This window comes from Oncorhynchus clarkii, unplaced genomic scaffold (genome assembly GCF_045791955.1).
Source record: "Oncorhynchus clarkii lewisi isolate Uvic-CL-2024 unplaced genomic scaffold, UVic_Ocla_1.0 unplaced_contig_12229_pilon_pilon, whole genome shotgun sequence".
NCBI lineage: Eukaryota > Metazoa > Chordata > Actinopteri > Salmoniformes > Salmonidae > Oncorhynchus > Oncorhynchus clarkii.
This window is the reverse complement of record NW_027261129.1, coordinates 61,507-86,422: the sequence shown is the minus strand read 5'-3', so window position 1 is coordinate 86,422 and position 24,916 is coordinate 61,507. Positions and strand designations below refer to the sequence as shown.

The window sequence follows — 24,916 nt, the reverse complement described above, 5'->3', positions numbered from 1 at the left end:
GCTGTGTCAGAAGAGGGATTTGAACGCTCGCCTCCAATCGGAGACCAGAATACCCCTGTAACTAGGAAAGATTCTCACCTTGAGTCTGGCGCCTTAGACCACTTGGCCATCCTGACACTTATAAATCCTTAAAATTCATATTTTTTGACGATTATGTAACATAACATCTGATATGTCTGATGGAAACATATAGATCTTAAGATACAAAGAAAAATAAACAAAAAATGTTAAAAGCTAATGAAAGATATAGTAAAAAACATTTTTCAATGGAATTTGAGTAACTTATTGAATTCTAAGCTAGGCATATGATGATATGTATTGCACTATTATTCCCGTTTCATGTGTTTTCTGTTCTCAAACTATGACATCTATCAAACTATTAATCACTGTTCATGTGTTTTCCTGTTTCCATTTTCGGTTTTGACAAAGAGCTACTCTTTTTTAAGGCAAAAGCTGTGTCTGAAGAGGGATTTGAATCCTCGCCTCCAATCGGAGACCAGAATACCCCTGTAACTAGGAAGGATTCTCACCTTGAGTCTGGCGCCTTAGACCACTCGGCCATCCTGACAACTACAAAACCTTAAAATTCATATTTTTTCACGGTTATGTAACATAACATCTGATATGTCTGATGGTTACATGCAGATCTTAAGATACAAAGAAAAAGAAACAAAAAATGTTAAAAGCTAATGAAAGATATAGTAAAAAACATTTTTCAATGGAATTTGAGTAACTTATTGAATTCTAAACTAGGCATATGTTGACATGTATTGAACTATTATTCCCGTTTCATGTGTTTTCTGTTCTCAAACTATGACATCTATCAAACTATTAAACACTGTTCATGTGTTTTCCTTTCACCATTTGGAGAGTTTTTCGGTTTTGACAAAGAGCTACTCTTTTTTAAGGCAAAAGCTTTGTCAGAAGAGGGATTTGAACCCTCGCCTCCAATCGGAGACCAGAATACCCCTGTAAGTAGGAAGGATTCTCACCTTGAGTCTGGCGCCTTAGACCACTCGGCCATCCTGACAACTACAAAACTTTAAAATTCATATTTTTTCACAATTATGTAACATAACATCTGATATGTCTGATGGTTACATGCAGATCTTAAGATACAAAGAAAAAGAAACAAAAAATGTTAAAAGCTAATGAAAGATATAGTAAAAAACATTTTTCAATGGAATTTGAGTAACTTATTGAATTCTAAACTAGGCATATGATGATATGTATTGAACTATTATTCCCGTTTCATGTGTTTTCTGTTCTCAAACTATGACATCTATCAAACTATTAACCACTGTTCATGTGTTTTCCTGTTTCCATTTTCGGTTTTGACAAAGAGCTACTCTTTTTTAAGGCAAAAGCTGTGTCAGAAGAGGGATTTGAACCCTCGCCTCCAATCGGAGACCAGAATACCCCTGTAACTAGGAAGGATTCTCACCTTGAGTCTGGCGCCTCAGACCACTCGGCCATCCTGACAACTACAAAACCTTAAAATTCATATTTTTTCACGATTATGTAACATAACATCTGATATGTCTGATGGTTACATGCAGATCTTAAGACACAAAGAAAAAGAAACAAAAAATGTTAAAAGCTAATGAAAGATATAGTAAAAAACATTTTTCAATGGAATTTGAGTAACTTATTGAATTCTAAACTAGGCATATGTTGACATATATTGAACTATTATTCCCGTTTCATGTGTTTTCTGTTCTCAAACTATGACATCTATCAAACTATTAATCACTGTTCATGTGTTTTCCTTTCACCATTTGGAGAATTTTTCGGTTTTGACAAAGAGCTACTCTTTTTTAAGGCAAAAGCTGTGACAGAAGAGGGATTTGAACACTTGCCTCCAATCGGAGACCAGAATACCCCTGTAACTAGGAAGGATTCTCACCTTGAGTCTGGCGCCTTAGACCACTCGGCCATCCTGACAACTACAAAACCTTAAAATTCATATTTTTTCACGGTTATGTAACATAACATCTGATATGTCTGATGGTTACATGCAGATCTTAAGATACAAAGAAAAAGAAACAAAAAATGTTAAAAGCTAATGAAAGATATAGTAAAAAACATTTTTCAATGGAATTTGAGTAACTTATTGAATTCTAAACTAGGCATATGATGATATGCATTGAACTATTATTCCCGTTTCATGTGTTTTCTGTTCTCAAACTATGACATCTATCAAACTATTAACCACTGTTCATGTGTTTTCCTGTTTCCATTTTCGGTTTTGACAAAGAGCTACTCTTTTTTAAGGCAAAAGCTGTGTCAGAAGAGGGATTTGAACCCTCGCCTCCAATTGGAGACCAGAATACCCCTGTAACTAGGAAGGATTCTCACCTTGAGTCTGGCGCCTTAGACCACTCGGCCACCCTGACAACTACAAAATGTAAAAATTCATATTTTTTCATGATTCTGTAACATAATGTCTGATATGTCTGATGGAAACATGTAGATAATAAGATACAAAGAAAAAGAAACAAAAAATGTTAAAAGCTAATGAAAGATATAGTAAAAAACATTTTTCAATGGAATTTGAGTAACTTTTTCAATTCTAAACTAGGCATATGTTGACATGTATTGAACTATTATTCCCGTTTCATGTGTTTTCTGTTCTCAAACTATGACATCTATCAAACTATTAAACACTGTTCATGTGTTTTCCTTTCACCATTTGGAGAATTTTTCGGTTTTGACAAAGAGCTACTCTTTTTTAAGGCAAAAGCTGTGTCAGAAGAGGGATTTGAACCCTCGCCTCCAATCGGAGACCAGAATACCCCTGTAACTAGGAAAGATTCTCACCTTGAGTCTGGCGCCTTAGACCACTCGGCCATCCTGACAACTACAAAACATTAAAAATCATATTTTTTCACAATTATGTAACATAACATCTGATATGTCTGATGGTTACATGCAGATCTTAAGATACAAAGAAAAAGAAACAAAAAATGTTAAAAGCTAATGAAAGATATAGTAAAAAACATTTTTCAATGGAATTTGAGTAACTTATTAGAATTATGTAACATAACATCTGATATGTCTGATGGTTACATGCAGATCTTAAGATACAAAGAAAAAGAAACAAAAAATGTTAAAAGCTAATGAAAGATATAGTAAAAAACATTTTTCAATGGAATTTGAGTAACTTATTGAATTCTAAACTAGGCATATGTTGACATATATTGAACTATTATTCCCGTTTCATGTGTTTTCTGTTCTCAAACTATGACATCTATCAAACTATTAATCACTGTTCATGTGTTTTCCTTTCACCATTTGGAGAATTTTTCGGTTTTGACAAAGAGCTACTCTTTTTTAAGGCAAAAGCTGTGACAGAAGAGGGATTTGAACACTTGCCTCCAATCGGAGACCAGAATACCCCTGTAACTAGGAAGGATTCTCACCTTGAGTCTGGCGCCTTAGACCACTCGGCCATCCTGACAACTACAAAACCTTAAAATTCATATTTTTTCACGGTTATGTAACATAACATCTGATATGTCTGATGGTTACATGCAGATCTTAAGATACAAAGAAAAAGAAACAAAAAATGTTAAAAGCTAATGAAAGATATAGTAAAAAACATTTTTCAATGGAATTTGAGTAACTTATTGAATTCTAAACTAGGCATATGATGATATGTATTGAACTATTATTCCCGTTTCATGTGTTTTCTGTTCTCAAACTATGACATCTATCAAACTATTAACCACTGTTCATGTGTTTTCCTGTTTCCATTTTCGGTTTTGACAAAGAGCTACTCTTTTTTAAGGCAAAAGCTGTGTCAGAAGAGGGATTTGAACCCTCGCCTCCAATTGGAGACCAGAATACCCCTGTAACTAGGAAGGATTCGCACCTTGAGTCTGGCGCCTTAGACCACTCGGCCACCCTGACAACTACAAACCTGTAAAAATTCATATTTTTTCATGATTCTGTAACATAATGTCTGATATGTCTGATGGAAACATGTAGATAATAAGATACAAAGAAAAAGAAACAAAAAATGTTAAAAGCTAATGAAAGATATAGTAAAAAACATTTTTCAATGGAATTTGAGTAACTTATTGAATTCTAAACTAGGCATATGTTGACATGTATTGAACTATTATTCCCGTTTCATGTGTTTTCTGTTCTCAAACTATGACATCTATCAAACTATTAAACACTGTTCATGTGTTTTCCTTTCACCATTTGGAGAATTTTTCGGTTTTGACAAAGAGCTACTCTTTTTTAAGGCAAAAGCTGTGTCAGAAGAGGGATTTGAACCCTCGCCTCCAATCGGAGACCAGAATACCCCTGTAACTAGGAAAGATTCTCACCTTGAGTCTGGCGCCTTAGACCACTCGGCCATCCTGACAACTACAAAACCTTAAAATTCATATTTTTTCACGGTTATGTAACATAACATCTGATATGTTTGATGGTTACATGCAGATCTTAAGATACAAAGAAAAAGAAACAAAAAATGTTAAAAGCTAATGAAAGATATAGTAAAAAACATTTTTCAATGGAATTTGAGTAACTTATTGAATTCTAAACTAGGCATATGATGATATGTATTGAACTATTATTCCCGTTTCATGTGTTTTCTGTTCTCAAACTATGACATCTATCAAACTATTAACCACTGTTCATGTGTTTTCCTGTTTCCATTTTCGGTTTTGACAAAGAGCTACTCTTTTTTAAGGCAAAAGCTGTGTCAGAAGAGGGATTTGAACCCTCGCCTCCAATCGGAGACCAGAATACCCCTGTAACTAGGAAGGATTCTCACCTTGAGTCTGGCGCCTTAGACCACTCGGCCATCCTGACAACTACAAAATGTAAAAATTCTTATTTTTTCACGATTATGTAACATAACATCTGATATGTCTGATGGTTACATGCAGATCTTAAGATACAAAGAAAAAGAAACAAAAAATGTTAAAAGCTAATGAAAGATATAGTAAAAAACATTTTTCAATGGAATTTGAGTAACTTATTGAACTCTAAACTAGGCATATGTTGACATATATTGAACTATTATTCCCGTTTCATGTGTTTTCTGTTCTCAAACTATGACATCTATCAAACTATTAATCACTGTTCATGTGTTTTCCTTTCACCATTTGGAGAATTTTTCGGTTTTGACAAAGAGCTACTCTTTTTTTAAGGCAAAAGCTGTGTAAGAAGAGGGATTTGAACCCTCGCCTCCAATCGGAGACCAGAATACCCCTGTAACTATGAAGGATTCTCACCTTGAGTCTGGCGCCTTAGACCACTCGGCCATCCTGACAACTACAAAACGTAAAAATTCATATTTTTTCACGATTATGTAACATAACATCTGATATGTCTGATGGTTACATGCAGATCTTAAGATACAAAGAAAAAGAAACAAAAAAATGTTAAAAGCTAATGAAAGATATAGTAAAAAACATTTTTCAATGGAATTTGAGTAACTTATTGAATTCTAAACTAGGCATATGTTGACATATATTGAACTATTATTCCCGTTTCATGTGTTTTCTGTTCTCAAACTATGACATCTATCAAACTATTAATCACTGTTCATGTGTTTTCCTTTCACCATTTGGAGAATTTTTCGGTTTTGACAAAGAGCTACTCTTTTTTAAGGCAAAAGCTGTGTCAGAAGAGGGATTTGAACCCTCGCCTCCAATCGGAGACCAGAATACCCCTGTAACTAGGAAAGATTCTCACCTTGAGTCTGGCGCCTTAGACCACTCGGCCATCCTGACAACTACAAAACTTTAAAAATCATATTTTTTCACAATTATGTAACATAACATCTGATATGTCTGATGGTTACATGCAGATCTTAAGATACAAAGAAAAAGAAACAAAAAATGTTAAAAGCTAATGAAAGATATAGTAAAAAACATTTTTCAATGGAATTTGAGTAACTTATTGAATTCTAAACTAGGCATATGTTGACATATATTGAACTATTATTCCCGTTTCATGTGTTTTCTGTTCTCAAACTATGACATCTATCAAACTATTAATCACTGTTCATGTGTTTTCCTTTCACCATTTGGAGAATTTTTCGGTTTTGACAAAGAGCTACTCTTTTTTAAGGCAAAAGCTGTGTCAGAAGAGGGATTTGAACCCTCGCCTCCAATCGGAGACCAGAATTCCCCTGTAACTAGGAAGGATTCTCACCTTGATTCTGGCGCCTTAGACCACTCGGCCATCCTGACAACTACAAAACCTTAAAATTCATATTTTTTCACGGTTATGTAACATAACATCTGATATGTCTGATGGTTACATGCAGATCTTAAGATACAAAGAAAAAGAAACAAAAAATGTTAAAAGCTAATGAAAGATATAGTAAAAAACATTTTTCAATGGAATTTGAGTAACTTATTAGAATTATGTAACATAACATCTGATATGTCTGATGGTTACATGCAGATCTTAAGATACAAAGAAAAAGAAACAAAAAATGTTAAAAGCTAATGAAAGATATAGTAAAAAACATTTTTCAATGGAATTTGAGTAACTTATTGAATTCTAAACTAGGCATATGTTGACATATATTGAACTATTATTCCCGTTTCATGTGTTTTCTGTTCTCAAACTATGACATCTATCAAACTATTAATCACTGTTCATGTGTTTTCCTTTCACCATTTGGAGAATTTTTCGGTTTTGACAAAGAGCTACTCTTTTTTTAAGGCAAAAGCTGTGTAAGAAGAGGGATTTGAACCCTCGCCTCCAATCGGAGACCAGAATACCCCTGTAACTATGAAGGATTCTCACCTTGAGTCTGGCGCCTTAGACCACTCGGCCATCCTGACAACTACAAAACGTAAAAATTCATATTTTTTCACGATTATGTAACATAACATCTGATATGTCTGATGGTTACATGCAGATCTTAAGATACAAAGAAAAAGAAACAAAAAAATGTTAAAAGCTAATGAAAGATATAGTAAAAAACATTTTTCAATGGAATTTGAGTAACTTATTGAATTCTAAACTAGGCATATGTTGACATATATTGAACTATTATTCCCGTTTCATGTGTTTTCTGTTCTCAAACTATGACATCTATCAAACTATTAATCACTGTTCATGTGTTTTCCTTTCACCATTTGGAGAATTTTTCGGTTTTGACAAAGAGCTACTCTTTTTTAAGGCAAAAGCTGTGTCAGAAGAGGGATTTGAACCCTCGCCTCCAATCGGAGACCAGAATACCCCTGTAACTAGGAAAGATTCTCACCTTGAGTCTGGCGCCTTAGACCACTCGGCCATCCTGACAACTACAAAACTTTAAAAATCATATTTTTTCACAATTATGTAACATAACATCTGATATGTCTGATGGTTACATGCAGATCTTAAGATACAAAGAAAAAGAAACAAAAAATGTTAAAAGCTAATGAAAGATATAGTAAAAAACATTTTTCAATGGAATTTGAGTAACTTATTGAATTCTAAACTAGGCATATGTTGACATATATTGAACTATTATTCCCGTTTCATGTGTTTTCTGTTCTCAAACTATGACATCTATCAAACTATTAATCACTGTTCATGTGTTTTCCTTTCACCATTTGGAGAATTTTTCGGTTTTGACAAAGAGCTACTCTTTTTTAAGGCAAAAGCTGTGTCAGAAGAGGGATTTGAACCCTCGCCTCCAATCGGAGACCAGAATTCCCCTGTAACTAGGAAGGATTCTCACCTTGATTCTGGCGCCTTAGACCACTCGGCCATCCTGACAACTACAAAACCTTAAAATTCATATTTTTTCACGGTTATGTAACATAACATCTGATATGTTTGATGGTTACATGCAGATCTTAAGATACAAAGAAAAAGAAACAAAAAATGTTAAAAGCTAATGAAAGATATAGTAAAAAACATTTTTCAATGGAATTTGAGTAACTTATTGAATTCTAAACTAGGTATATGATGATATGTATTGAACTATTATTCCCGTTTCATGTGTTTTCTGTTCTCAAACTATGACATCTATCAAACTATTAACCACTGTTCATGTGTTTTCCTGTTTCCATTTTCGGTTTTGACAAAGAGCTACTCTTTTTTAAGGCAAAAGCTGTGTCAGAAGAGGGATTTGAACCCTCGCCTCCAATCGGAGACCAGAATACCCCTGTAACTAGGAAGGATTCTCACCTTGAGTCTGGCGCCTTAGACCACTCGGCCATCCTGACAACTACAAAATGTAAAAATTCTTATTTTTTCACGATTATGTAACATAACATCTGATATGTCTGATGGTTACATGCAGATCTTAAGATACAAAGAAAAAGAAACAAAAAATGTTAAAAGCTAATGAAAGATATAGTAAAAAACATTTTTCAATGGAATTTGAGTAACTTATTGAATTCTAAACTAGGCATATGTTGACATATATTGAACTATTATTCCCGTTTCATGTGTTTTCTGTTCTCAAACTATGACATCTATCAAACTATTAATCACTGTTCATGTGTTTTCCTTTCACCATTTGGAGAATTTTTCGGTTTTGACAAAGAGCTAATCTTTTTTAAGGCAAAAGCTGTGTCAGAAGAGGGTTTTGAACCCTCGCCTCCAATCGGAGACCAGAATACCCCTGTAACTAGGAAGGACTCTCACCTTGAGTCTGGCGCCTTAGACCACTCGGCCATCCTGACAACTACAAAACCTTAAAATTCATATTTTTTCACAATTATGTAACATAACATCTGATATGTCTGATGGTTACATGCAGATCTTAAGATACAAAGAAAAAGAAACAAAAAATGTTAAAAGCTAATGAAAGATATATTAAAAAACATTTTTCAATGGAATTTGAGTAACTTATTGAATTCTAAACTAGGCATATGTTGACATATATTGAACTATTATTCCCGTTTCATGTGTTTTCTGTTCTCAAACTATGACATCTATCAAACTATTAATCACTGTTCATGTGTTTTCCTTTCACCATTTGGAGAATTTTTCGGTTTTGACAAAGAGCTACTCTTTTTTAAGGCAAAAGCTGTGTCAGAAGAGGGATTTGAACACTCGCCTCCAATCGGAGACCAGAATACCCCTGTAACTAGGAAGGATTCTCACCTTGAGTCTGGCGCCTCAGACCACTCGGCCATCCTGACAACTACAAAACCTTAAAATTCATATTTTTTCACGATTATGTAACATAACATCTGATATATCTGATGGTTACATGCAGATCTTAAGATACAAAGAAAAAGAAACAAAAAATGTTAAAAGCTAATGAAAGATATAGTAAAAAACATTTTTCAATGGAATTTGAGTAACTTATTGAATTCTAAACTAGGCATATGTTGACATATATTGAACTATTATTCCCGTTTCATGTGTTTTCTGTTCTCAAACTATGACATCTATCAAACTATTAATCACTGTTCATGTGTTTTCCTTTCACCATTTGGAGAATTTTTCGGTTTTGACAAAGAGCTACTCTTTTTTAAGGCAAAAGCTGTGTCAGAAGAGGGATTTGAACACTCGCCTCCAATCTGAGACCAGAATACCCCTGTAATTAGGAAGGATTCTCACCTTGAGTCTGGCGCCTTAGACCACTCGGCCATCCTGACACTAATAAATCCTTAAAATTCATATTTTTTCACGATTCTGTAACATAACATCTGATATGTCTGATGGAAACATATAGATAATAAGATACAAAGAAAAAGAAACAAAAAATGTTAAAAGCTAATGAAAGATATAGTAAAAAACATTTTTCAATGGAATTTGAGTAACTTATTGAATTCTAAACTAGGCATATGATAATATGTATTGAACTATTATTCCCGTTTCATGTGTTTTCTGTTCTCAAACTATGACATCTATCAAACTATTAATCACTGTTCATGTGTTTTCCTGTTTCCATTTTCGGTTTTGACAAAGAGCTACTCTTTTTTAAGGCAAAAGCTGTGTCAGAAGAGGGATTTGAACCCTCGCCTCCAATCGGAGACCAGAATACCCCTGTAACTAGGAAGGATTCTCACCTTGAGTATGGCGCCTTAGACCACTCGGCCATCCTGACAACTACAAAACCTTAAAATTCATATTTTTTCACAATTATGTAACATAACATCTGATATGTCTGATGGTTACATGCAGATCTTAAGATACAAAGAAAAAGAAACAAAAAATGTTAAAAGCTAATGAAAGATATAGTAAAAAACATTTTTCAATGGAATTTGAGTAACTTATTGAATTCTAAACTATGCATATGTTGACATATATTGAACTATTATTCCCGTTTCATTTGTTTTCTGTTCTCAAACTATGACATCTATCAAACTATTAATCACTGTTCATGTGTTTTCCTGTTTCCATTTTCGGTTTTGACAAAGAGCTACTCTTTTTTAAGGCAAAAGCTGTGTCAGAAGAGGGATTTGAACACTCGCGTCCAATCGGAGACCAGAATACCCCTGTAACTAGGAAGGATTCTCACCTTGAGTCTGGCGCCTTAGACCACTCGGCCATCTTGACAACTACAAAACCTTAAAATTCATATTTTTTCACGATTATGTAACATAACATATAGATAATAAGATACAAAGAAAAATAAACAAAAAATGTTAAAAGCTAATGAAAGATATAGTAAAAAACATTTTTCAATGGAATTTGAGTAACTTATTGAATTCTAAACTAGGCATATGATGATATGTATTGAACTATTATTCCAGTTTCATGTGTTTTCTGTTCTCAAACTATGACATCTATCAAACTATTAATCACTGTTCATGTGTTTTCCTTTCACCATTTGGAGAATTTTTCGGTTTTGACAAAGAGCTACTCTTTTTTAAGGCAAAAGCTGTGTCAGAAGAGGGATTGGAACACTCGCCTCCAATCAGAGACCAGAATACCCCTGTAACTAGGAAGGATTCTCACCTTGAATCTGGAGCCTTAGACCACTCGGCCATCCTGACAACTACAAAACCTTAAAATTCATATTTTTTCACGGTTATGTAACATAACATCTGATATGTCTGATGGTTACATGCAGATCTTAAGATACAAAGAAAAATAAACAAAAAATGTTAAAAGCTAATGAAAGATATAGTAAAAAACATTTTTCAATGGAATTTGAGTAACTTATTGAATTCTAAACTAGGCATATGTTGACATATGTTGAACTATTATTCCCGTTTCATGTGTTTTCTGTTCTCAAACTATGACATCTATCAAACTATTAATCACTGTTCATGTGTTTTCCTTTCACCATTTGGAGAATTTTTCGGTTTTGACAAAGAGCTACTCTTTTTTAAGGCAAAAAATGTGTCAGAAGAGGGATTTGAACCCTCGCCTCCAATCGGAGACCAGAATACCCCTGTAACTAGGAAGGATTCTCACCTTGAGTCTGGCGCCTTAGACCACTCGGCCATCCTGACACTTATAAATCCTTAAAATTCATATTTTTTCATGATTATGTAACATAACATCTGATATGTCTGATGGAAACATGTAGATAATAAGATCCAAAGAAAAATAAACAAAAAAATGTTAAAAGCTAATGAAAGATATAGTAAAAAACATTTTTCAATGGAATTTGAGTAACTTATTGAATTCTAAACTAGGCATATGATGATATGTATTGAACTATTATTCCGGTTTCATGTGTTTTCTGTTCTAAAACTATGACATCTATCAAACTATTAATCACTGTTCATGTGTTTTCCTTTCACCATTTGGAGAATTTTTCGGTTTTGACAAAGAGCTACTCTTTTTTAAGGCAAAAGCTGTGTCAGAAGAGGGATTGGAACACTCGCCTCCAATCAGAGACCAGAATACCCCTGTAACTAGGAAGGATTCTCACCTTGAATCTGGAGCCTTAGACCACTCGGCCATCCTGACAACTACAAAACCTTAAAATTCATATTTTTTCACGGTTATGTAACATAACATCTGATATGTCTGATGGTTACATGCAGATCTTAAGATACAAAGAAAAATAAACAAAAAATGTTAAAAGCTAATGAAAGATATAGTAAAAAACATTTTTCAATGGAATTTGAGTAACTTATTGAATTCTAAACTAGGCATATGTTGACATATGTTGAACTATTATTCCCGTTTCATGTGTTTTCTGTTCTCAAACTATGACATCTATCAAACTATTAATCACTGTTCATGTGTTTTCCTTTCACCATTTGGAGAATTTTTCGGTTTTGACAAAGAGCTACTCTTTTTTAAGGCAAAAAATGTGTCAGAAGAGGGATTTGAACCCTCGCCTCCAATCGGAGAACAGAATACCCCTGTAACTAGGAAGGATTCTCACCTTGAGTCTGGCGCCTTAGACCACTCGGCCATCCTGACACTTATAAATCCTTAAAATTCATATTTTTTCATGATTATGTAACATAACATCTGATATGTCTGATGGAAACATGTAGATAATAAGATCCAAAGAAAAATAAACAAAAAAATGTTAAAAGCTAATGAAAGATATAGTAAAAAACATTTTTCAATGGAATTTGAGTAACTTATTGAATTCTAAACTAGGCATATGATGATATGTATTGAACTATTATTCCGGTTTCATGTGTTTTCTGTTCTAAAACTATGACATCTATCAAACTATTAATCAATGTTCATGTGTTTTCCTTTCACCATTTGGAGAATTTTTTGGTTTTGACAAAGAGCTACTCTTTTTTAAGGCAAAAGCTGTGTCAGAAGAGGGATTTGAACCCTCGCCTCCAATCGGAGACCAGAATACCCCTGTAACTATGAAGGATTCTCACCTTGAGTCTGGCGCCTTAGACCACTCGGCCATCCTGACAACTACAAAACCTTAAAATTCATATTTTTTCACGATTATGTAACATAACATCTGATATGTCTGATGGAAACATATAGATAATAAGATACAAAGAAAAATAAACAAAAAATGTTAAAAGCTAATGAAAGATATAGTAAAAAACATTTTTCAATGGAATTTGAGTAACTTATTGAATTCTAAACTAGGCATATGTTGACATATATTGAACTATTATTCCCGTTTCATGTGTTTTCTGTTCTCAAACTATGACATCTATCAAACTATTAATCACTGTTCATGTGTTTTCCTTTCACCATTTGGAGAATTTTTCGGTTTTGACAAAGAGCTACTCTTTTTTAAGGCAAAAGCTGTGTCAGAAGAGGGATTTGAACACTCGCCTCCAATCTGAGACCAGAATACCCCTGTAATTAGGAAGGATTCTCACCTTGAGTCTGGCGCCTTAGACCACTCGGCCATCCTGACACTTATAAATCCTTAAAATTCATATTTTTTCATGATTATGTAACATAACATCTGATATGTCTGATGGAAACATGTAGATAATAAGATCCAAAGAAAAATAAACAAAAAAATGTTAAAAGCTAATGAAAGATATAGTAAAAAACATTTTTCAATGGAATTTGAGTAACTTATTGAATTCTAAACTAGGCATATGATGATATGTATTGAACTATTATTCCGGTTTCATGTGTTTTCTGTTCTAAAACTATGACATCTATCAAACTATTAATCAATGTTCATGTGTTTTCCTTTCACCATTTGGAGAATTTTTTGGTTTTGACAAAGAGCTACTCTTTTTTAAGGCAAAAGCTGTGTCAGTAGAGGGATTTGAACCCTCGCCTCCAATCGGAGACCAGAATACCCCTGTAACTATGAAGGATTCTCACCTTGAGTCTGGCGCCTTAGACCACTCGGCCATCCTGACAACTACAAAACCTTAAAATTCATATTTTTTCACGATTATGTAACATAACATCTGATATGTCTGATGGTTACATGCAGATCTTAAGATACAAAGAAAAAGAAACAAAAAATGTTAAAAGCTAATGAAAGATATAGTAAAAACATTTTTCAATGGAATTTGAGTAACTTATTGAATTCTAAACTAGGCATATGTTGACATATATTGAACTATTATTCCCGTTTCATGTGTTTTCTGTTCTCAAATTATGACATCTATCAAACTATTAATCACTGTTCATGTGTTTTCCTTTCACCATTTGGAGAATTTTTCGGTTTTGACAAAGAGCTACTCTTTTTTAAGGCAAAAGCTGTGTCAGAAGAGGGATTTGAACACTCGCCTCCAATCGGAGACCAGAATACCCCTGTAACTAGGAAGGATTCTCACCTTGAGTCTGGCGCCTTAGACCACTCGGCAATCATGACACTTAGAAATCCTTAAAATTCATATTTTTTCATGATTCTGTAACATAATGTCTGATATGTCTGATGGAAACATGTAGATAATAAGATACAAAGAAAAATAAACAAAAAATGTTAAAAGCTAATGAAAGATATAGTAAAAAACAATTTTCAATGGAATTTGAGTAAATTATTGAATTCTGAACTAGGCATATGTTGACATGTATTGAACTATTATTCCCGTTTCATGTGTTTTCTGTTCTCAAACTATGACATCTATCAAACTATTAATCACTCACTGTTCATGTGTTTTCCTTTCACCATTTGGAGAATTTTTCAGTTTTGACAAAGAGCTACTCTTTTTTAAGGCAACAGCTGTGTCAGAAGAGGGATTTGAACCCTCGCCTCCAATCGGAGACCAGAATACCCCTGTAACTAGGAAGGATTCTCACCTTGAGTCTGGCGCCTTAGACCACTCGGCCATCCTGACAACTACAAAACTTTAAAATTCATATTTTTTCACCATTATGTAACATAACATCTGATATGTCTGATGGTTACATGCAGATCTTAAGATACAAAGAAAAATAAACAAAAAATGTTAAAAGCTAATGAAAGATATAGTAAAAAACATTTTTCAATGGAATTTGAGTAACTTATTGAATTCTAAACTAGGCATATGTTGACATATGTTGAACTATTATTCCCGTTTCATGTGTTTTCTGTTCTCAAACTATGACATCTATCAAACTATTAATCACTGTTCATGTGTTTTCCTTTCACCATTTGGAGAATTTTTCGGTTTTGACAAAGAGCTACTCTTTTTTAAGGCAAAAAATGTGTCAGAAGAGGGATTTGAACCCTCGCCTCCAATCGGAGAACAGAATACCCCTGTAACTAGGAAGGATTCTCACCTTGAGTCTGGCGCCTTAGACCACTCGGCCATCCTGACACTTATAAATCCTTAAAATTCATATTTTTTCATGATTATGTAACATAACATCTGATATGTCTGATGGAAACATGTAGATAATAAGATCCAAAGAAAAATAAACAAAAAAATGTTAAAAGCTAATGAAAGATATAGTAAAAAACATTTTTCAATGGAATTTGAGTAACTTATTGAATTCTAAACTAGGCATATGATGATATGTATTGAACTATTATTCCGGTTTCATGTGTTTTCTGTTCTAAAACTATGACATCTATCAAACTATTAATCAATGTTCATGTGTTTTCCTTTCACCATTTGGAGAATTTTTTGGTTTTGACAAAGAGCTACTCTTTTTTAAGGCAAAAGCTGTGTCAGAAGAGGGATTTGAACCCTCGCCTCCAATCGGAGACCAGAATACCCCTGTAACTATGAAGGATTCTCACCTTGAGTCTGGCGCCTTAGACCACTCGGCCATCCTGACAACTACAAAACCTTAAAATTCATATTTTTTCACGATTATGTAACATAACATCTGATATGTCTGATGGAAACATATAGATAATAAGATACAAAGAAAAATAAACAAAAAATGTTAAAAGCTAATGAAAGATATAGTAAAAAACATTTTTCAATGGAATTTGAGTAACTTATTGAATTCTAAACTAGGCATATGTTGACATATATTGAACTATTATTCCCGTTTCATGTGTTTTCTGTTCTCAAACTATGACATCTATCAAACTATTAATCACTGTTCATGTGTTTTCCTTTCACCATTTGGAGAATTTTTCGGTTTTGACAAAGAGCTACTCTTTTTTAAGGCAAAAGCTGTGTCAGAAGAGGGATTTGAACACTCGCCTCCAATCTGAGACCAGAATACCCCTGTAATTAGGAAGGATTCTCACCTTGAGTCTGGCGCCTTAGACCACTCGGCCATCCTGACACTTATAAATCCTTAAAATTCATATTTTTTCATGATTATGTAACATAACATCTGATATGTCTGATGGAAACATGTAGATAATAAGATCCAAAGAAAAATAAACAAAAAAATGTTAAAAGCTAATGAAAGATATAGTAAAAAACATTTTTCAATGGAATTTGAGTAACTTATTGAATTCTAAACTAGGCATATGATGATATGTATTGAACTATTATTCCGGTTTCATGTGTTTTCTGTTCTAAAACTATGACATCTATCAAACTATTAATCAATGTTCATGTGTTTTCCTTTCACCATTTGGAGAATTTTTTGGTTTTGACAAAGAGCTACTCTTTTTTAAGGCAAAAGCTGTGTCAGTAGAGGGATTTGAACCCTCGCCTCCAATCGGAGACCAGAATACCCCTGTAACTATGAAGGATTCTCACCTTGAGTCTGGCGCCTTAGACCACTCGGCCATCCTGACAACTACAAAACCTTAAAATTCATATTTTTTCACGATTATGTAACATAACATCTGATATGTCTGATGGTTACATGCAGATCTTAAGATACAAAGAAAAAGAAACAAAAAATGTTAAAAGCTAATGAAAGATATAGTAAAAACATTTTTCAATGGAATTTGAGTAACTTATTGAATTCTAAACTAGGCATATGTTGACATATATTGAACTATTATTCCCGTTTCATGTGTTTTCTGTTCTCAAATTATGACATCTATCAAACTATTAATCACTGTTCATGTGTTTTCCTTTCACCATTTGGAGAATTTTTCGGTTTTGACAAAGAGCTACTCTTTTTTAAGGCAAAAGCTGTGTCAGAAGAGGGATTTGAACACTCGCCTCCAATCGGAGACCAGAATACCCCTGTAACTAGGAAGGATTCTCACCTTGAGTCTGGCGCCTTAGACCACTCGGCAATCATGACACTTAGAAATCCTTAAAATTCATATTTTTTCATGATTCTGTAACATAATGTCTGATATGTCTGATGGAAACATGTAGATAATAAGATACAAAGAAAAATAAACAAAAAATGTTAAAAGCTAATGAAAGATATAGTAAAAAACAATTTTCAATGGAATTTGAGTAAATTATTGAATTCTGAACTAGGCATATGTTGACATGTATTGAACTATTATTCCCGTTTCATGTGTTTTCTGTTCTCAAACTATGACATCTATCAAACTATTAATCACTCACTGTTCATGTGTTTTCCTTTCACCATTTGGAGAATTTTTCAGTTTTGACAAAGAGCTACTCTTTTTTAAGGCAACAGCTGTGTCAGAAGAGGGATTTGAACCCTCGCCTCCAATCGGAGACCAGAATACCCCTGTAACTAGGAAGGATTCTCACCTTGAGTCTGGCGCCTTAGACCACTCGGCCATCCTGACAACTACAAAACTTTAAAATTCATATTTTTTCACCATTATGTAACATAACATCTGATATGTCTGATGGTTACATGCAGATCTTAAGATACAAAGAAAAATAAACAAAAAATGTTAAAAGCTAATGAAAGATATAGTAAAAAACATTTTTCAATGGAATTTGAGTAACTTATTGAATTCTAAACTAGGCATATGATGACATATATTGAACTATTATTCCCGTTTCATGTGTTTTCTGTTCTCAAACTATGACATCTATCAAACTATTAATCACTGTTCATGTGTTTTCCTTTCACCATTTGGAGAATTTTTCGGTTTTGACAAAGAGCTACTCTTTTTTAAGGCAAAAGCTGTGTCAGAAGAGGGATTTGAACCCTCGCCTCCAATCGGAGACCAGAATACCCCTGCAACTAGGAAGGATTCTCACCTTGAGTTTGGCGCCTTATTCCACTCGGCCATCCTGACACTTATATATCCTTAAAATTCATATTTTTTCATGATTCTGTAACATAATGTCTGATATGTCTGATGGAAACATGTAGATAATAAGATACAAAGAAAAATAAACAAAAAATGTTAAAAGCTAATGAAAGATATAGTAAAAAACATTTTTCAATGGAATTTGAGTAACTTATTGAATTCTAAACTAGGCATATGTTGACATATATTGAACTATTATTCCCGTTTCATGTGTTTTCTGTTCTCAAACTATGACATCTATCAAACTATTAATCACTGTTCATGTGTTTTCCTTTCACCATTTGGAGAATTTTTCAGTTTTGACAAAGAGCTACTCTTTTTTAAGGCAAAAGCTGTGTCAGAAGAGGGATTTGAACCCTCGCCTCCAATCGGAGAACAGAATACCCCTGTAACTAGGAAGGATTCTCACCTTGAGTCTGGCGCCTTAGACCACTCGGCCATCCTGACACTAACAAATCCTTAAAATTCATATTTTTTCATGATTCTGTAACATAATGTCTGATATGTCTGATGGAAACATATAGATAATAAGATACAAAGAAAAATAAACAAAAAATGTTAAAAGCTAATGAAAGATATAGTAAAAAACATTTTTCAATGGAATTTGAGTAACTTATTGAATTCTAAACTAGGCATATGTTGACATATATTGAACTTTTATTCCCGTTTCATGTGTTTTCTGTTCTCAAACTATGACATCTATCAAACTATTAATCACTGTTCATGTGTTTTCCTGTTTCCATTTTCGGTTTTGACAAAGAGCAACTCTTTTTTAAGGCAAAAGCTGTGTCAGAAGAGGGATTTGAACCCTCGCCTCCAATCGGAGACCAGAATACCCCTGTAACTAGGAAGGATTCTCACCTTGAGTCTGGCGCCTTAGACCACTCGGCCATCCTGACACTTACAAATCCGTAAAATTCATATTTTTTCATGATTCTGTAACATAACATCTGATATGTCTGATGGTTACATGCAGATCTTAAGATACAAAGAAAAAGAAACAAAAAATGTTAAAAGCTAATGAAAGATACAGTAAAAACATTTTTCAATGGAATTTGAGTAACTTATTGAATTCTAAACTAGGCATATGATGATATGTATTGAACTATTATTCCCGTTTCATGTGTTTTCTGTTCTCAAACTATGACATCTATCAAACTATTAATCACTGTTCATGTGTTTTCCTGTTTCCATTTTCGGTTTTGACAAAGAGCTACTCTTTTTTTAGGCAAAAGGTGTGTCAGAAGAGGGATTTGAACACTCGCCTCCAATCGGAGACCAGAATACCCCTGTAACTATGAAGGATTCTCACCTTGAGTCTGGCGCCTTAGACCACTCGGCCATCCTGACAACTACAAAACCTTAAAATTCATATTTTTTCACGATTATGTAACATAACATATAGATAATAAGATACAAAGAAAAATAAACAAAAAATGTTAAAAGCTAATGAAAGATATAGTAAAAAACATTTTTCAATGGAATTTGAGTAACTTATTGAATTCTAAACTAGGCATATGATGATATGTATTGAACTATTATTCCAGTTTCATGTGTTTTCTGTTCTCAAACTATGACATCTATCAAACTATTAATCACTGTTCATGTGTTTTCCTTTCACCATTTGGAGAATTTTTCGGTTTTGACAAAGAGCTACTCTTTTTTAAGGCAAAAGCTGTGTCAGAAGAGGGATTGGAACACTCGCCTCCAATCAGAGACCAGAATACCCCTGTAACTAGGAAGGATTCTCACCTTGAGTCTGGCGCCTTAGACCACTCGGCCATCCTGACAACTACAAAACCTTAAAATTCATATTTTTTCACGATTATGTAACATAACATCTGATATGTCTGATGGTTACATGCAGATCTTAAGATACAAAGAAAAAGAAACAAAAAATGTTAAAAGCTAATGAAAGATATAGTAAAAACATTTTTCAATGGAATTTGAGTAACTTATTGAATTCTAAACTAGGCATATGTTGACATATATTGAACTATTATTCCCGTTTCATGTGTTTTCTGTTCTCAAACTATGACATCTATCAAACTATTAATCACTGTTCATGTGTTTTCCTTTCACCATTTGGAGAATTTTTCGGTTTTGACAAAGAGCTACTCTTTTTTAAGGCAAAAGCTGTGTCAGAAGAGGGATTTGAACCCTCGCCTCCAATCGGAGACCAGAATACCCCTGTAACTAGGAAGGATTCTCACCTTGAGTCTGGCGCCTTAGACCACTCGGCCATCCTGACAACTACAAAAATTTAAAATTCATATTTTTTCACCATTATGTAACATAACATCTGATATGTCTGATGGTTACATGCAGATCTTAAGATACAAAGAAAAAGAAACAAAAAATGTTAAAAGCTAATGAAAGATATAGTAAAAAACATTTTTCAATGGAATTTGAGTAACTTATTGAATTCTAAACTAGGCATATGATGACATATATTGAACTATTATTCCCGTTTCATGTGTTTTCTGTTCTCAAACTATGACATCTATCAAACTATTAATCACTGTTCATGTGTTTTCCTTTCACCATTTGGAGAATTTTTCGGTTTTGACAAAGAGCTACTCTTTTTTAAGGCAAAAGCTGTGTCAGAAGAGGGATTTGAAACCTCGCCTCCAATCGGAGACCAGAATACCCCTGTAACTAGGAAAGATTCTCACCTTGAGTCTGGCGCATTAGACCACTCGGACAACCTGACACTTATAAATCCCTAAAATTCATATTTTTTCATGATTCTGTAACATAACATCTGATATGTCTGATGGTTACATGCAGATCTTAAGATACAAAGAAAAAGAAACAAAAAATGTTAAAAGCTAATGAAAGATATAGTAAAAACATTTTTCAATGGAATTTTAGTAACTTATTGAATTCTAAACTAGGCATATGATGATATGTATTGAACTATTATTCCCGTTTCATGTGTTTTCTGTTCTCAAACTATGACATCTATCAAACTATTAATTACTGTTCATGTGTTTTCCTGTTTCCATTTTCGGTGTTGACAAAGAGCTACTCTTTTTTAAAGCAAAAGCTGTGTCAGAAGAGGGATTTGAACCCTCGTCTCCAATCGGAGACCAGAATACCCCTGTAACTAGGAAGGATTCTAACCTTGAGTCTGGCGCCTTAGACCACTCGATCATCCTGACAACTACAAAACCTTAAAATTCATATTTTTTCACGGTTATGTAACATAACATCTGATATGTCTGATGGTTACATGCAGATCTTAAGATACAAAGAAAAAGAAACAAAAAATGTTAAAAGCTAATGAAAGATATAGTAAAAACATTTTTCAATGGAATTTGAGTAACTTATTGAATTCTAAACTAGGCATATGTTGACATATATTGAACTATTATTCCCGTTTCATGTGTTTTCTGTTCTCAAACTATGACATCTATCAAACTATTAATCACTGTTCATGTGTTTTCCTTTCACCATTTGGAGAATTTTTCAGTTTTGACAAAGAGCTACTCTTTTTTAAGGCAAAAGCTGTGTCAGAATTGGGATTTGAAACCTCGCCTCCAATCGGAGACCAGAATACCCCTGTAACTAGGAAGGATTCTCACCTTGAGTCTGGCGCATTAGACCACTCGGCCATCCTGACACTTATAAATCCCTAAAATTCATATTTTTTCATGATTCTGTAACATAACATCTGATATGTCTGATGGTTACATGCAGATCTTAAGATACAAAGAAAAAGAAACAAAAAATGTTAAAAGCTAATGAAAGATATAGTAAAAACATTTTTCAATGGAATTTTAGTAACTTATTGAATTCTAAACTAGGCATATGATGATATGTATTGAACTATTATTCCCGTTTCATGTGTTTTCTGTTCTCAAACTATGACATCTATCAAACTATTAATCACTGTTCATGTGTTTTCCTGTTTCCATTTTCGGTTTTGACAAAGAGCTACTCTTTTTTAAGGCAAAAGCTGTGTCAGAAGAGGGATTTGAACCCTCGCCTCCAATCGGAGACCAGAATACCCCTGTAACTAGGAAGGATTCTAACCTTGAGTCTGGCGCCTTAGACCACTCGGCCATCCTGACAACTACAAAACCTTAAAATTCATATTTTTTCACGATTATGTAACATAACATCTGATATGTCTGATGGTTACATGCAGATCTTAAGATACAAAGAAAAATAAACAAAAAATGTTAAAAGCTAATGAAAGATATAGTAAAAACATTTTTCAATGGAATTTGAGTAACTTATTGAATTCTAAACTAGGCATATGTTGACATATATTGAACTATTATTCCCGTTTCATGTGTTTTCTGTTCTCAAACTATGACATCTATCAAACTATTAATCACTGTTCATGTGTTTTCCTTTCACCATTTGGAGAATTTTTCAGTTTTGACAAAGAGCTACTCTTTTTTAAGGCAAAAGCTGTGTCTGAAGAGGGATTTGAACCCTCGCCTCCAATCGGAGAACAGAATACCCCTGTAACTAGGAAGGATTCTCACCTTGAGTCTGGCGCCTTAGACCACTCGGCCATCCTGACAACTACAAAACCTTAAAATTCATATTTTTTCACGATTATGTAACATAACATCTGATATGTCTGATGGTTACATGCAGATCTTAAGATACAAAGAAAAAGAAACAAAACATGTTAAAAGCTAATGAAAGATATAGTAAAAACATTTTTCAATGGAATTTGAGTAACTTATTGAATTCTAAATTAGGCATATGTTGACATATATTGAACTATTATTCCCGTTTCATGTGTTTTCTGTTCTCAAACTATGACATCTTTCAAACTATTAATCACTGTTCATGTGTTTTCCTTTCACCATTTGGAGAATTTTTCGGTTTTGACAAAGAGCTACTCTTTTTTAAGGCGAAAGCTGTGTCAGAAGAGGGATTTGAACACTCGCCTCCAATCGGAGACCAGAATACCCCTGTAACTAGGAAGGATTCTCACCTTGAGTCTGGCGCCTTAGACCACTCGGCAATCATGACACTTAGAAATCCTTAAAATTCATATTTTTTCATGATTCTGTAACATAATGTCTGATATGTCTGATGGAAACATATAGATAATAAGATACAAAGAAAAATAAACAAAAAATGTTAAAAGCTAATGAAAGATATAGTAAAAAACATTTTTCAATGGAATTTGAGTAACTTATTGAATTCTAAACTAGGCATATGTTGACATGTATTGAACTATTATTCCCGTTTCATGTGTTTTCTGTTCTCAAACTATGACATCTATCAAACTTTTAATCACTGTTCATGTGTTTTCCTTTCACCATTTGGAGAATTTTTCGGTTTTGACAAAGAGCTACTCTTTTTTAAGGCAAAAGCTGTGTCAGAAGAGGGATTTGAACCCTCGCCTCCAATCGGAGACCAGAATACCCCTGTAACTAGGAAGGATTCTCACCTTGAGTCTGGCGCCTTAGACCACTCGGCCATCCTGACAACTACAAAACTTTAAAATTCATATTTTTTCACCATTATGTAACATAACATCTGATATGTCTGATGGTTACATGCAGATCTTAAGATACAAAGAAAAATAAACAAAAAATGTTAAAAGCTAATGAAAGATATAGTAAAAAACATTTTTCAATGGAATTTGAGTAACTTATTGAATTCTAAACTATGCATATGTTGACATATATTGAACTATTATTCCCGTTTCATGTGTTTTCTGTTCTCAAACTATGACATCTATCAAACTATTAATCACTGTTCATGTGTTTTCCTTTCACCATTTGGAGAATTTTTCAGTTTTGACAAAGAGCTAGCTACTCTTTTTTAAGGCAAAAGCTGTGTCAGAAGAGAGATTTGAACCCTCACCTCCAATCGGAGACCAGAATACCCCTGTAAGTAGGAAGGATACTCACCTTGAGTCTGGCGCCTTAGACCACTCGGCCATCCTGACACTTATAAATCCTCAAAATTCATATTTTTTCACGATTCTGTAACATAACATCTGATTTGTCTGATGGTTACATGCAGATCTTAAGATACAAAGAAAAGGAAACAAAAAATGTTAAAAGCTAATGAATGATATAGTAAAAAACATTTTTCAATGGAATTTGAGTAACTTATTGAATTCTAAACTAGGCATATGATGATATGTATTGAACTATTATTCCCGTTTCATGTGTTTTCTGTTCTCAAACTATGACATCTATCAAACTATTAATCACTGTTCATGTGTTTTCCTTTTACCATTTGGAGAATTTTTTGGTTTTGACAAAGAGCTACTCTTTTTTAAGGCAAAAGCTGTGTCAGAAGAGGGATTTGAACCATCGCCTCCAATCGGAGACCAGAATACCCCTGTAACTAGGAAGTATTCTCACCTTGAGTCTGGCGCCTTAGACCACTCGGCCATCCTGACAACTACAAAACCTTAAAATTCATATTTTTTCATGATTCTGTAACATAATGTCTGATATGTCTGATGGAAACATATAGATAATAAGATACAAAGAAAAATAAACAAAAAATGTTAAAAGCTAATGAAAGATATAGTAAAAAACATTTTTCAATGGAATTTGAGTAACTTATTGAATTCTAAACTAAGCATATGATGATATGTATTGAACTATTATTCCCGTTTCATGTGTTTTCTGTTCTCAAACTATGACATCTATCAAACTATTAATCACTCACTGTTCATGTGTTATCCTTTCACCATTTGGAGAATTTTTCGGTTTTGACAAAGAGCTACTCTTTTTTAAGTCAAAAGCTGTGTCAGAAGAGGGATTTGAACCCTCGCCTCCAATCGGAGACCAGAATACCCCTGTAACTAGGAAGGATTCTCACCTTGAGTCTGGCGCCTTAGACCACTCGGCCATCCTGACAACTACAAAACCTTAAAATTCATATTTTTTCATGATTCTGTAACATAATGTCTGATATGTCTGATGGAAACATATAGATAATAAGATACAAAGAAAAATAAACAAAAAATGTTAAAAGCTAATGAAAGATATAGTAAAAAACATTTTTCAATGGAATTTGAGTAACTTATTGAATTCTAAA

The 24,916-nt window shown here is 33.6% G+C and overlaps 20 non-coding genes across 20 annotated transcripts; all 20 read right to left on the bottom strand.

Moving 5' to 3' along the window:
- Positions 1–918: 918 nt before the first annotated feature.
- trnal-caa (transfer RNA leucine (anticodon CAA)) lies at positions 919–1,030 on the bottom strand. The gene is made up of 2 exons: positions 993–1,030; positions 919–964 (listed from the first exon to the last, which is right to left on the bottom strand). It is a non-coding gene; the product is annotated as a tRNA-Leu (tRNA).
- Positions 1,031–2,284: 1,254 nt separating this feature from the next.
- trnal-caa (transfer RNA leucine (anticodon CAA)) lies at positions 2,285–2,396 on the bottom strand. Its single transcript has 2 exons — positions 2,359–2,396; positions 2,285–2,330 (listed from the first exon to the last, which is right to left on the bottom strand). It is a non-coding gene; the product is annotated as a tRNA-Leu (tRNA).
- Positions 2,397–2,746: 350 nt separating this feature from the next.
- On the bottom strand, positions 2,747–2,858 carry trnal-caa (transfer RNA leucine (anticodon CAA)). Its single transcript has 2 exons — positions 2,821–2,858; positions 2,747–2,792 (listed from the first exon to the last, which is right to left on the bottom strand). It is a non-coding gene; the product is annotated as a tRNA-Leu (tRNA).
- A 942-nt stretch (positions 2,859–3,800) lies between these two features.
- On the bottom strand, positions 3,801–3,912 carry trnal-caa (transfer RNA leucine (anticodon CAA)). The gene is made up of 2 exons: positions 3,875–3,912; positions 3,801–3,846 (listed from the first exon to the last, which is right to left on the bottom strand). It is a non-coding gene; the product is annotated as a tRNA-Leu (tRNA).
- A 351-nt stretch (positions 3,913–4,263) lies between these two features.
- Positions 4,264–4,375, bottom strand: trnal-caa (transfer RNA leucine (anticodon CAA)). Its single transcript has 2 exons — positions 4,338–4,375; positions 4,264–4,309 (listed from the first exon to the last, which is right to left on the bottom strand). It is a non-coding gene; the product is annotated as a tRNA-Leu (tRNA).
- Positions 4,376–4,715: 340 nt separating this feature from the next.
- On the bottom strand, positions 4,716–4,827 carry trnal-caa (transfer RNA leucine (anticodon CAA)). Its single transcript has 2 exons — positions 4,790–4,827; positions 4,716–4,761 (listed from the first exon to the last, which is right to left on the bottom strand). It is a non-coding gene; the product is annotated as a tRNA-Leu (tRNA).
- An 814-nt stretch (positions 4,828–5,641) lies between these two features.
- Positions 5,642–5,753, bottom strand: trnal-caa (transfer RNA leucine (anticodon CAA)). The gene is made up of 2 exons: positions 5,716–5,753; positions 5,642–5,687 (listed from the first exon to the last, which is right to left on the bottom strand). It is a non-coding gene; the product is annotated as a tRNA-Leu (tRNA).
- A 1,416-nt stretch (positions 5,754–7,169) lies between these two features.
- On the bottom strand, positions 7,170–7,281 carry trnal-caa (transfer RNA leucine (anticodon CAA)). The gene is made up of 2 exons: positions 7,244–7,281; positions 7,170–7,215 (listed from the first exon to the last, which is right to left on the bottom strand). It is a non-coding gene; the product is annotated as a tRNA-Leu (tRNA).
- An 802-nt stretch (positions 7,282–8,083) lies between these two features.
- trnal-caa (transfer RNA leucine (anticodon CAA)) lies at positions 8,084–8,195 on the bottom strand. The gene is made up of 2 exons: positions 8,158–8,195; positions 8,084–8,129 (listed from the first exon to the last, which is right to left on the bottom strand). It is a non-coding gene; the product is annotated as a tRNA-Leu (tRNA).
- Positions 8,196–8,545: 350 nt separating this feature from the next.
- trnal-caa (transfer RNA leucine (anticodon CAA)) lies at positions 8,546–8,657 on the bottom strand. Its single transcript has 2 exons — positions 8,620–8,657; positions 8,546–8,591 (listed from the first exon to the last, which is right to left on the bottom strand). It is a non-coding gene; the product is annotated as a tRNA-Leu (tRNA).
- Positions 8,658–11,275: 2,618 nt separating this feature from the next.
- Positions 11,276–11,387, bottom strand: trnal-caa (transfer RNA leucine (anticodon CAA)). Its single transcript has 2 exons — positions 11,350–11,387; positions 11,276–11,321 (listed from the first exon to the last, which is right to left on the bottom strand). It is a non-coding gene; the product is annotated as a tRNA-Leu (tRNA).
- A 1,276-nt stretch (positions 11,388–12,663) lies between these two features.
- On the bottom strand, positions 12,664–12,775 carry trnal-caa (transfer RNA leucine (anticodon CAA)). The gene is made up of 2 exons: positions 12,738–12,775; positions 12,664–12,709 (listed from the first exon to the last, which is right to left on the bottom strand). It is a non-coding gene; the product is annotated as a tRNA-Leu (tRNA).
- A 1,740-nt stretch (positions 12,776–14,515) lies between these two features.
- trnal-caa (transfer RNA leucine (anticodon CAA)) lies at positions 14,516–14,627 on the bottom strand. Its single transcript has 2 exons — positions 14,590–14,627; positions 14,516–14,561 (listed from the first exon to the last, which is right to left on the bottom strand). It is a non-coding gene; the product is annotated as a tRNA-Leu (tRNA).
- An 813-nt stretch (positions 14,628–15,440) lies between these two features.
- Positions 15,441–15,552, bottom strand: trnal-caa (transfer RNA leucine (anticodon CAA)). The gene is made up of 2 exons: positions 15,515–15,552; positions 15,441–15,486 (listed from the first exon to the last, which is right to left on the bottom strand). It is a non-coding gene; the product is annotated as a tRNA-Leu (tRNA).
- Positions 15,553–17,292: 1,740 nt separating this feature from the next.
- On the bottom strand, positions 17,293–17,404 carry trnal-caa (transfer RNA leucine (anticodon CAA)). The gene is made up of 2 exons: positions 17,367–17,404; positions 17,293–17,338 (listed from the first exon to the last, which is right to left on the bottom strand). It is a non-coding gene; the product is annotated as a tRNA-Leu (tRNA).
- Positions 17,405–18,668: 1,264 nt separating this feature from the next.
- trnal-caa (transfer RNA leucine (anticodon CAA)) lies at positions 18,669–18,780 on the bottom strand. The gene is made up of 2 exons: positions 18,743–18,780; positions 18,669–18,714 (listed from the first exon to the last, which is right to left on the bottom strand). It is a non-coding gene; the product is annotated as a tRNA-Leu (tRNA).
- Positions 18,781–20,020: 1,240 nt separating this feature from the next.
- Positions 20,021–20,132, bottom strand: trnal-caa (transfer RNA leucine (anticodon CAA)). Its single transcript has 2 exons — positions 20,095–20,132; positions 20,021–20,066 (listed from the first exon to the last, which is right to left on the bottom strand). It is a non-coding gene; the product is annotated as a tRNA-Leu (tRNA).
- Positions 20,133–21,845: 1,713 nt separating this feature from the next.
- trnal-caa (transfer RNA leucine (anticodon CAA)) lies at positions 21,846–21,957 on the bottom strand. Its single transcript has 2 exons — positions 21,920–21,957; positions 21,846–21,891 (listed from the first exon to the last, which is right to left on the bottom strand). It is a non-coding gene; the product is annotated as a tRNA-Leu (tRNA).
- Positions 21,958–23,229: 1,272 nt separating this feature from the next.
- Positions 23,230–23,341, bottom strand: trnal-caa (transfer RNA leucine (anticodon CAA)). The gene is made up of 2 exons: positions 23,304–23,341; positions 23,230–23,275 (listed from the first exon to the last, which is right to left on the bottom strand). It is a non-coding gene; the product is annotated as a tRNA-Leu (tRNA).
- A 1,282-nt stretch (positions 23,342–24,623) lies between these two features.
- trnal-caa (transfer RNA leucine (anticodon CAA)) lies at positions 24,624–24,735 on the bottom strand. Its single transcript has 2 exons — positions 24,698–24,735; positions 24,624–24,669 (listed from the first exon to the last, which is right to left on the bottom strand). It is a non-coding gene; the product is annotated as a tRNA-Leu (tRNA).
- Between the last annotated feature and the right edge of the window lie 181 nt (positions 24,736–24,916).